We start from the raw sequence: 12001 nt of genomic DNA on the forward strand, positions 1-12001 counted from the left end.
AGAAACACAAAGCCAATTACAGAGTCAAAAGCCAAGAGGTCAGAGCAATAGCTGAGAGCCGAAAACCTTACCCTTCACTGCTGCTCTTTCCTCTCTGCAAGAGAGCTACTTCCTGTGTCCTGTCTTTTTATATAGACTTTCTGTTCTGTCTTCTCATTGGTTGTAAACCCAGCCACATGACCTCCTCATCACTGCCTGTCTGTACAGATCTCCAGGTCTTCTATGGTTGGTTTGAGATTAAAGGCGTGTGTTGCCATGCTGGCTGTATCCTTGAACACACAGAGATCCTGCCTAGCTGTTTGGCCTATGGCAAGTCAGGTGGGAAATTGAAGATAAAGACAGGACCAGCATTTAATGGCACACAGGTAAAGCCACAGAATACGTGGTGACATATAGCTTAACAGAAATGGGCTGAGTTTAGTTATAAGAGCTAGCTCTAGTAGTAAAGTTGAGGCATAGGCCATGACCATGCAATTCGTAATTGATATAAGCCTCAAACTTCCATTACAGAAACACTTCATTCCCAGATAGTTAACTTGAATTATAAAAGAAATGGTTACAAAACCTCCAATTTTCTTAGGCTGGAAAAGTCTAATATAGGAATTGTCCTGAGCATGTCTGTGGAGGATCATTTTGTTAATTCTTATAAGATAGCCCACCCAGTACCATTCCTTGGGTAGGTGGCCCTTCAATGTGTAAGAAAGCTAGGTAAGCACAGCCTGAGACAACCAGCAAGCATCATTGTTCCTTCATTGTTTCTGCTTAAAGTTCCTATACTGACTTCCCTCAATAATAGACTGTAACTGTTCAATGTAAGCTGAAATAAACCCTTTCCACCCCTAAGTTGTTTTGGTTAGTGTTTTATTACCAACAAAAAGCAATCATGAACAGTGCCTACATACAAAGAGCCTATGAATGAGAGGATTTAACTATTTATTCCTACATGTAGTAGAAAAGCTCCTAAGAAAAACAAGACCTAGAGTGGGAAGCAAAAGGAACAAATCAGAAGGAACAAATCTAACTTGTCAAGAAGCTATCAAGGTACTAATTATGACTAATAAATAAGACAATTATATAACTTGACAAAGACTGTGTATTATGATTAATAAGTACCCTGCCATTATTATCTAAGCACTTCCCCCTCAAGCAGCTCAGTCTTCTAATCCACAATGCTTTCCTTGATAAGTATCAACTATCAAAATAAACAAGATCAGTTCTTTGAGAAAAGCTGCAAAGTTTACAAAGTATGTCCTTAAAATGTCAAAACTATCTAAAAACAAGGAAAAGAGATGGAGATACAGATGAGGGATGGAGGAAAGAAGGCTGAACATGACAATGGAGGGCTATGGTCCCAGCACTTATCCTGCCTTCATAACCAAAACTCTTATTTGCTCTAAAGGCCTATAAGCTTGCATATTTATCTGAAAGTTACAAAGCCTCTAATTTATTAAGTCAGCTGGTATGATCGTTAATTATTGAGCCCTAAAACATCAGTTTTTATGGCTGCTATCTTTCTTGCCAGGTATGGTACATACCTTTAGATCTCAGCACTCAGATAAGACAAAAACCTTTATCCACTGACCTATCTAGCCCACTCCATGAAACCCTTTAATAAGAGAATAGAATGAATAAAATCAGTAAGAAAATCAGAATTTTCTGATGCAGGAGCAAAATTTATGGTTAAGTTTTGGCTTTTGCTAAATATAGACTTGTCTGTCGCATAGATTCTAAGGATGGAATTTAAAATGTCAGAACTTATGTGTACTGAGCTCAGACTGGCCTGTAACTTGATCCTCTTCCTTAATTCCTTCCAGTCCTGGGGGAGGGAGAGGGGGGCAAGATTAGGAATTAATGAAATCTATAACCCAGCACACTACAGATTTTACAGGCTGCCCTGTTTTCTATGTGTATTAGAACAGCATTTTTTTTTTTTTTGAAGTCCAAGCCTAGCTTTCCATTCACTAGTCCACTGAGATTCTAGACAGACATTTCCCTACTTGAAACTATGCAAAGAAGTCAGCTTTTCACTATTAAAATCTCCAAAGTGTGAAGCATTTAACTAATCATTCTTTATCAATAAAAAATTGGGAGTCAGATATTGGAGTAGGTATAGTGATATTTTATTTGTACTGAAATGTGATTTTATTTGTATATTAATAAAGTTGCCTTGGGGTCAGAGCAAGCCATAGCAGAAGCTGGGCGGTGGTGGTGGTGGTGGTGGCGGTGGTGGTGCACGCCTTTAATCCCAGCACTTGGGAGGCAGAGCTAGGCGAATCTCAGTGTGTTCAAGGATACAGCCACCATGGCAACACACGCCTTTAATCTCAATACCAACCATAGAAGACCTGGAGGTCCTGTACAGACAGGCAGTGACGAGGAGGTCATGTGGCTGGGTTTACAACCAATGAGAAGACAGAACAGAAAGTCTATATAAAAGACAGGACACAGGAAGTAGCTCTCTTGCAGAGGAAAGACAGCAGCAGCGAAGGGTAAGGGTTTCAGCTCTCAGCTATTGCTCTGACCTCTTGGCTTTTAACTCTGCAATTGGCTCTGTGTTTCTTAATTAACAAGACGGTTATTAATTATTACTCTACAAGTAGGAACCTAAATGATCAAAAAAAGCTACCTCTTCAGTTCCTTCTTACAAAAAGGGCCAAGATCCTATTTAAGCCCTACTTCCTCGGTCCTCCAAAATGTTAATTTTGGTTAGCTAGTGGCTAGCTCCACCCTGATTCAAACCAAACTTTAATGTCAGAATGCAATCAAAATATAGCACAACACAAGTGAGGTAGTTAGTAATTTAGGTTGGTGGTGGAGCACTTGCACTTAGATGACTTAGATGACCTTGGATTTGAGCCTCAGCAGGGTAAAACAAAAAGGATTCAAGGTATCCTCTTGAATTCTTTTTATTCATTTGCTCTTTAAAAGGCCAAAGTAGGCACACAAAACCAAAGTAACAGTTAACAGAGCACCTACTAGCTAAAATAAGATAAAACAAAAAATACAACAAACTAATTTGATGTTTCAAGTTTTCTTTGGAGTGAGCTGTCATCTAAGCAGACCTTTCATGAAAAAAATTTTTTTTTTTTAAAGACAGGGTTTCTCTGTGTAGTTTTGGTGCCTGTCCTGGAACTCACTCTGTAGACTAGGCTGCCCTCAAACTCACAGAGATCCACCTGGCTCTGCCTCCCGAATGCTGGGATTAAAAGTGTGTACCACCACTGCAGCCTGAAAAATTTAATAAAGATAAGGCTAACCTTGAAGGACAGGTTCTTTCTTGATCCAACAACAGTAAAGCTTGTCAAAAAGGGTATAAATGGTCTATAAAGAAAACTTTTAAAAATGTAAATAGGTTCATTCACTTTGTCTAGAACTTTAGTTGCTAAGTTCTGGCCTTTAAAACAAAACAAAAACTTCTCACTAAACCACCTAGGGTGGCCCACCTAGCTAAAAAACAAACCCTAAAGTCTCATTACAAGTTCTTACTTCAAATTAACAGACTCTCATTAGTCAGTGATGATTTCTTTAGCTTTGCTGTTGTTAGCAACACAGCAAACAATTCATTAGGAAATGCAAATGGCACAAAAACTGAGCTAAGTTCTAACAGGCAAAATAAAGACTAGAAGGAAATGACAAACATTTAGATAGGAAGGTTGGAAGTTCTAATTACTTAGCTTAAATCAACCTAAGATGCAAAGCTAGGAATTTGGTTATCTGTTGACTGAAATCAGGGCCACAGTGCTCATTTTCCTCAGGAATACAGAAATAGAGGGGAAAGCCAGAATACAGCTTTGACACTAACATTGATGTATTTGGGAAAGACAATTTTAAAATAAAATCTCTTGAGAACAAGGACTATTAAAATCACAATCTCTAGGAATAAATTCTTATAATCACTGAACAATTTGGGTTAAGTTGTATAAAACAGCATACAACTATAGGTTACACTCAACTCAGTTTATTATATAAAAACTGCTACACACAGGGGATAGAGATAGCTTAGTTGGTAAAGTATTGCCATGTTTTCAAGTACTTGAATTGGATCCTCGGAACTAGGGTATATGGGGGTGTTGGAGAGAGACAAGAAGATTACTACTGGGGCTTGGAGGCCAGCCAGGCAGGCCCAATTGTTCTAAGGGAGTAAGAAGCTGTCTCAAACATTTAAAAAGTGGATGCAGCTGAGGAATGGTACTGTTGCTGTTGACCTCCGGCCTCTGTGTACATCTGCACACATTTATGGCTCCTCTGTATGCACAAACATATAAATACATACGAAGAAAATTCTGTTTTGCAGCAGTGTTTACACTAAAGGAGAAAAACAAAACTCAAAATTTTACATTATGTATAATATATAAATGCCTAATGTAACATTTATGGCAACACAAACATGGAAGGGAAATGCCAAGAAATACAAAGTCAGAAATAATCCAACTATAATAGGACAAATACTCACAAACTTGGTAGATTTACAAATTTTATTTGAAGTACTATTCACCTCTCCAAGCAAACGAATGTCCTTCCTCACTAGCTGTTTCAGAATTCAAAGTTGAGAATTTATACTGGATATTAAAGGAATCACCCCTTCTCTTTTTAACTACATATATGGTTAACACATATTTATAGAAGTATAACACTTTAGAGTCAGAATAATAAATATGACATTAGCTCATCTAAAAATAATTTCAGAGAACTATGGCGTCTCTATACTTGTTACCTTCCTATTTTGCTTCACTTAAGTGAAATGGTATAATACTGGTTTCTTTCATTCTCAGATGAAATTCCACTCTGAGAAACATAATTATCTAAAGTTTTTATTTTATTTTATTTGGTTTTTCAAGACAGGGTTTCTCTGTGTCTTGGAATTAGCTCTACAGACCAGGCTGGCTTCAAACTCACTGAGACCCGCCTGCTTCTTCTCTGAGTGCTGGGATTGAAGGTTTGCACCACCACTGCCCATCTAAACGTTAAACGGAACAGAGATATGGAATCCACTTTTTGGCTAGCAGCATGCAGGAAACTTTCAAATTGTTTTTGGTTATTTAGGACTAAATTTACTGTTTTTTTGGTTTGTTTTTTTCTGTTGTAACTGTTTCTGAAACAAGGTCTCATGTAGCCCAGGCTGGCCTTGAACCCCTTGATCCTTCTGCTTCCACCTCTCTGTTAAAAAACAAACAAAAAATAGAACTGGGTTCAAGTTATCTACAACTCATTAAGTATTTAGAATCTTAAGAGTCCTATCTTCAAATATGGAGTTGAGTAGTTACTATTAAAACGTATTATCCAGGAATAGGCAGGTAACATCGAATTCATCTTCTTAAAAGACAAACTCAAAAGACCATGTGCATATTTAGCTATAATCTGTCTGAAACAGGATCTCATGTAGCTCAAGATGTACTCCACCTCCTAAGCACTGTGATTACAGGCATCTGCCACCAAGCCCAAAGAACCATAACATCGTATTTGTCTATCAAATGATTTTAGTACCAATCATCTTCAGATATGAATCTTTACATCGTTTGTATTTCCAAGAGGACACTAAATAAATGTTAGTGGCATGGTTGAAACACACAGGGGAATTTCAAAATTAAAGTTTAAGTGGAATGTTTTCTCACTCTGAATGTCTCATTTATTTTGGTAAATGTGTCAAATGAATACATACAATATACCCACACATCTATAAGAGCAGACAATGAACAACCAATATTCAGACTTGATTGAATGAGTTTTCAGTTTCACATTATCATGTTAATAAACCCTCTTACTGGACCAGCAATCTTCTGTTCACTAAAACCTATAGCCACTAGAAGTTGTCACACTGACATAATTTAAGCAACAGAATTAAACAAAGCCACTGCAAATTGAGTCTAATATTTGAGTAAACAAGGCTCTATACCTTGATAAACTTCCAAATATATCAAGAAATAAAAAAAAAATCATAAATCCATCCATGTACCCATTTGTTTTTATACACTACTGGTAAGTTTGTAGATGAAACTTATCTTTTCCTCTCATCGAAACTCTGGTCAAAACAGCTTTTTGAAAAGTTTGAGAACCAGTATTTTTACAGCCTATAGTCCACTAGTGTTTAATCTTATAATCTCTAAAGAAGCATGCATGTACACCCAAACACTCATCAGTGGGACTGGTCACTAATATGAACAATGGCCCTAAGCATTTAGGAGTAGAGAAGTTTTAAGAGGCATGGTAATGCTGTGTTATCTGGAAGTGGGACAGTTTATTTCAGACAGTGGGACAAATGCACAGGTATGATATTTTGAGATGGTATTTTAGCACATCAACAAATCTGTTATGGACAGTCCTAGTTAAGATTACAAGTAAGCCAGAGACGAACATTTAAATAAAAATAAAGGTAGTATAAATATGGCAATTTTTTGAGATTACTGGAAAAGAAAGTTCTTAATAAAAGAAACACGCTTGGAATTTTTAATCAATTCAGAAAGTCTCTAGTCCCTGAAGCTTTAATAACGAACCCACAACTCTGAAGTTAGAACTACAATAAAAATGAATAATAGTTGACAGGGTCACATACATAGGCTGGCACTCTAACTCACTGTGTAGAAAAAAATGGCCTCGAATCTCTTTCTCCTGTCCCTGCTTCCCAAAAGCTGGGATTAAGCTTGTGCAACCATGCCCAGCTCTCCAGTTTGAAAATGCCATTTTAAAAAATTTAAAGAAAAATTAAGAGCCGGGCGGTGGTGGTGCATGACTTTTTTTTGGAGCTGAGGATCGAACCCAGGGTCTTGCTCTCTACCTCTACCACTGAGCTAAATCCCCAACCCCAGGTGCATGCACGCCTTTAATCCCAGCATTTGGGAGGCAGAGAAAGGTGGATCTCTGTGAGTTCAGATCAAGGGCAGCCTGGGCTACAGAGTGAGTTCCAGGAAAGGCACCAAAACTACACGGAGAAATTGTCTCAGAAATAAATAAATTAATTAATTAAGATTTCATGAACTTCATAGGAGTCAACAAACAAAGAATGAGAGCAAGGAGTACAAAGGATTTGTTTCTATTAGCCTAGAAAATGGCTTCTCTTCCTTATTAAAACAAAATTTGAGAATCCTTTGAAAATTATAATGTCTTCCTATTTAACTTCTAAGAAAAATGATGTAAAGAAGCAATGGGATTTACACACAGAAAACAAAAAGATTATTCCACAATTATACAAAATACCAGTTTAAATAGATGGGGGGGGCTTTGAATTTGTTAAACTCTTTGTAATGGCTAACTATTTACATTTAAAATACTGTTTCTTTTAGTTCACTCACATTCAGTTACTTAACAAAAACATCCACAAATACAATGCTACAAACCAAATCTTGTTCCCCAACTATAAAAAAGACCCTACAACTAAAAAATAAAGGAAGTAACATATTGTTGTTACTTCCCATAGACATAGTCTAACCCAGGTAGATAGAACCTGCAGTCCTAGCAATAGGCGTGGACAGGCGTATGAGTTCCAATCCAGCCTAGACTATTAAATAGCAAAACCAAATCTCACCCTCATCCCTTAAGTCCCACTAAAAATACACCTTATGCTATTACAAATGTGCTTTAAAGATGCAGATTGGAGAACTTTAGCGAATAATATTTACCAGAAGCATTTGTAATTCCATTTTTTTATTTTTAAAAACAAGGACGATATAAATGCAACGTCAAGTTTTGAAAACGACCTTTTAGTTTAATACAGAACAAAATACCAGCAGCTGGTATTCTCTATTACTAAGGATACTTATATTTGAAAAGGCAACCCTCACTATTAAGAGGTTAAACATTCAAACCGGATGTTCAGTCAGGGAGGGAAATGAATACAAAGTATATAAGGAAAAGAAAGTTTGAAAGGGCCCTTAAATTCAGACTAAGATACAGTCTCTCATTGCTTGTCTAGTCTAGGAAACTGAAGTGTTCCTGAGTGTTACTCACTTGCTTCCAACCTTTTGAGTGTACTCTATTCAGAGCTGAGAAACCTTGTGTTTTGCCTGAAAGAATCAACAGGCCCAGCCTGTCCTTGTTACCCAGCCCAGTCACCCACAGGGCTTCCTAGTTGGTTCACAGGAGGGAACTGTCACCTTACATAAGTACACTTAGCAAGGAGAAAGGCAGATGAGAAAATAGGGCGTCAAACCTTCTCCTCCACTAACAGCTGGCACACCCCGAAAGGAGTGTCCCTCTGGGGGCTTTCCCCCGGGAGACGCAGCTGTTCTGCTTTGTGGGGGAGGGGAAGCGCTTTCAGTCATTTCTTCCTCTTGAGGCAGCCAACGCCGACCGCACCACCGTCCCCTCCCCCGCCCCAGCCTGGGTCGCAGCCAAACCCCACAGGAATGCAGCCGGTCACATGCGCTGCGGCGGCGGTGGACGTGCCTCTCCCCCCGCGCCCCAAGGAGACCAAGCGCCATCTTGCCCTGACGCAGTTACAAAAGTCATAGGAGAAATCGCGCCTCCACGGCCGCGCTAGCGCCCCAAAGTCTCGCAGAGGCCGAGCCAGGGCCCTCACCTCGCGCAGGGAGAGGAGCAAATGATCAGGGAAGAGCCTTGAGACTTCCTTCGCCATTGCTTGGGTTCCAAAGAGGCCGCGGCGACAACGATCACCGTCATCACTTCTCCCTCTCTGCCTTTGCTACAGACTCTCCCGACGACTTTGGCCCCACCCGCTGCTGCAGCATGAGGTCATCGCCAGCCAATCCTGACGCACCCGACAGAAATCATCAGGTGCCGATTGGCTGCTGCCACCGCTCTGCCTCTCCCCACTCCTCTTACAGAGCACCCAAGGTCGTGCTGTGGGCCAAGAAGACGGAAACCGCCATTTCGGGGAAAGGCCCGGAAAGCCAGACCCGTAATTGCTGTGTGATTTTAGTGGGGAAACCTGTTTTATTCCTTGGTATCCCCCTTTCGCTTCGAGAAACCAGCTCTGCCCCCCTCCCCCGTTTAATCACCGCCACACAAATGAACTCCCGCTCCCCTCCCAGCACACTGTTCCGCGACTGGGGAATCCTTCCCCGCTGCTAAGAAGTTTAGGAGGCGGCGGCAACTGCACCGGCAGCAGCAACGGCAGCTTTTACCCCTTACACGGTGGCAGGGAGGCGGCGCTGACGATGGCTGCACTTTTTTCTGCGGCTTCTCCCCCCGACCTCTTCCGTTTCTTGCTCCTCCATCGTGACGGCGCCGGACTCGCCAGCTCCGCTTTTATCCGGTGCCCGGAGCCTGCGCACTGGAGCCTCCTCAGCCACTAGTGGGCGTCGAGTGGCAACCCAACCCGGTTCACCCTGCGCCGGCAGGCCAGACTAGGGCGGGGGAGGGGGCGGCCAGGACAAGGCTGCTTGGGGGTGGGAGCCAGTGCATCACTTTAGGAAGCGATGGGCGGGGGGTCGTCCCCGTCCCTGCTGTCATCCTTGTACCTACTAGTGGCATCCTCAGGCTCACCGACATCCAGACTTGAGGGCTACTCAGGGACAACGGGTAAAGAGCCAAGCCCACCAGCTAGCGAGACCTCCACAACCGTCGGCGAATGGCTGAATGCACCTGTTGTGAAAAAGATGGAGCGTCTGGCCAGCTCGCGGCCTCCTGCGTGACGTCTCCACGGCTCGGCGAAGAGGCCGCGCCAGGAGGCCGCCCATAAACAAGATGGCGGCGAGTAGCTTCGTCCCCTCCCCCCTGCCCCTGCGGAGCGGGGCGGGCGGGCCCCGTGCGCTTGCCGCCGCCGCCGCCGCCGCCGCTGCCGCCGCCGCCGCCGCCGTCGCCGCCATTTTCCCAGAGCGAGAAGCAGTGACACTGAGCGGGCACAGGGGGCCGAGTCGGAGATCGAGCCTGAGGTCGGGAGCGGCAGCAGAGGGGGCATAGTCACTCGGAGCAGCCTCGCCGTCTCCTCAGCATTCCTGCCGCGGTCCGCAGCGCCCGACTCCTCGCTTCCCAGGGAAGACACTAGGCGCTGCTGCCTGGGGAGGGGGTGTGGAGCCGCTTCTAATCCGCAGTGGCTGTCGTCGGGGGTCGTCCGAGCGTGGAGGTGTGGAGAGACTCGTCGGGGGTCGAGCCGATAACAGGGTTCGGGTGTCTGGTGTGTGAACATCACAGGTCAGTGCTTGTCGTGTCCGTGGAGTCGTGGGGTCCACGGTGGGGGCACTTAGGGCTCCGGGGAAGGGGCCGCTGTCCTTCGGGAGCCCGGCGTCCACACAGGCTCGGGCGCCTTGGCTGGGGTCGGACGTCGCTTGTGGAAATGGCATTTGTCCTTTCTCCTGTCTGTCCCCGGCGGAGGCATTATGGCGGGTTTTAGGGTAGTGGAAGGGGAAACTGGCAGTTAACCCCCTTGGGAGTGGGAGTTGGGGAGGGGGCGCCCTCCTCCTTGGCAGTGGGTTCGGCCACCGGGGTGAAGAAGACGGCTTGTGACTGCTATAGGGCTTGTGTCGGAGAGGTCCCAGGAGCTGCCAGCTCTGTCTCCTCTAGCTGCATCTTGTTTGGGTGCTGAGCTAAGACGTTTAGGCCTCGTTTTCTTCTTCCTGCCTTTATTCCTTGTCACTCTCTGGCATAGTGTAATCCTAAATATGAAAGGGGTTAAAAGAACGCCCTGGGCATCTCTCTTTGTAGGAGAGAGACAGCTCCTCATCCTCTCCGGGAGAGGGTAAACCCGCCCCTAAGGTGGTCACCCCAGCCTTCCCAGTCTCCTCCCCCGCTCTTCTTGCATTACTGCCGTCCTCTACTGTGCCAAAGCCTAAGAATCCACAATATGGCTCATTTCAGAAAAGCTTATTTTGACCGAAGGATTGGCACCAACGCAGTGGCAGCAGATAGAGATGAGAAACAAACGGTTCCCTGTGCTAAACTGGGGAGGAGGGAGAGAAAAAACAATCCCGGGTGCTTGCTTCACTGGCCTTAGTTCCGCCTAGATACGCCCTTATCTAGACTGTCTCTCAAGAATGATCAAATTTAAAGTCAAAGTGAAATCACTGGAGTTAGTCCTAGAGTAAATTTCTATGAGGCTTATTTTATTCACTGTTTAGAGATGGGAATAATATAGTGTTTGGAGTTCTGGAGACCTTGGAGAGAATTAAGTTAGGTGTATTCAGCTCTAGGTTGGAGTTAGCAATACCTAAGTGGGAAACGGTCCCCCTTTCCCTTTAATTTCTGAGATGGAGAGTGAAAACTGTAATTTCCCTCTTTTGTCCTTTACAGATTCTAAAAATGGCGGCCCCAGGCTGATGTTGTGGTAATCTAATCAGCTCGGGTCCTCCACACCCCATGCAGTGCGTTTGTCTGCAGCATATTACAGGCTTATTATGTTTACATGAAAAAGATTGGGCTTGTCTCTCCCCTCTTCTCCAAACCATTTACAAAAATTCGTCAATTTTACTACAACTTATAATGCTGTGTTTTAGCTGATTAATTTTATTGGTTTTTCCTGAGAGACAAATAAAACAACACAACTTTTGAAAAAAATAAAAACATTTGTCCTTGAAAATTCCATAGTCAAGGGACTTTTAAACATTAAAAATTTATTTAAGTACAGGTAGTAGTTTATGTTGGCCTTAAATCACCCATTTTTATCTAGTATGTCAAAGTAAAATGTTTTGTCAAATGTAAGCCATTTTACATGATTGAGAATTTTTGTCTTCAGTTAAACATATAACTCTTAACTGATTTTGTGTATTTCAGGTTTTTGAATTTTGTTTCAGAGTGAATTTTTTCGGGAGCTGTACAAACAGCCCCAAACCTGTCACTTCACTAGACATAAGGATGCTTTTCTCCTCACTATCGTGTCTTGCCTCTGTTTTTCTCCTGCATTTAAAGCTTTAATAGTTTCCCGTTGGTTGTATATTTGGTAAGGTGACACTCCATGCCTTGCTGCCTCTTCAATTCATCTTATTGCATGCTATCATCATTATGTAAGTTAAAAAAAAAAAAAAAAAAGGCTTTGGTCTTGATTCCCTTCCCCATGCCCATTTGCCTATTATGGGATTGTGGAATTACTCTGTTTTAATAGACCTTAAATAAA

At 42.8% G+C, this 12001-nt stretch overlaps 1 protein-coding gene across 5 annotated transcripts in view; it reads left to right on the top strand.

The window, feature by feature from the left end:
• The first annotated feature begins 9340 nt into the window (after nucleotides 1-9340).
• The window catches only part of Kmt2e (lysine methyltransferase 2E (inactive)), a 74921-nt gene continuing 72260 nt past the window's right edge, over nucleotides 9341-12001 (top strand). For all 5 annotated transcript variants that reach the window (XM_036182067.1, XM_036182070.1, XM_036182071.1 and 2 more), the window contains exon 1: nucleotides 9341-10086. The gene's annotated coding sequence lies outside the window, so the exon portion shown is untranslated. The remainder of the gene's footprint in view (nucleotides 10087-12001) is intronic.

Source organism: Onychomys torridus, chromosome 3 (assembly GCF_903995425.1).
Source record: "Onychomys torridus chromosome 3, mOncTor1.1, whole genome shotgun sequence".
In the NCBI taxonomy this organism is placed as follows: domain Eukaryota; kingdom Metazoa; phylum Chordata; class Mammalia; order Rodentia; family Cricetidae; genus Onychomys; species Onychomys torridus.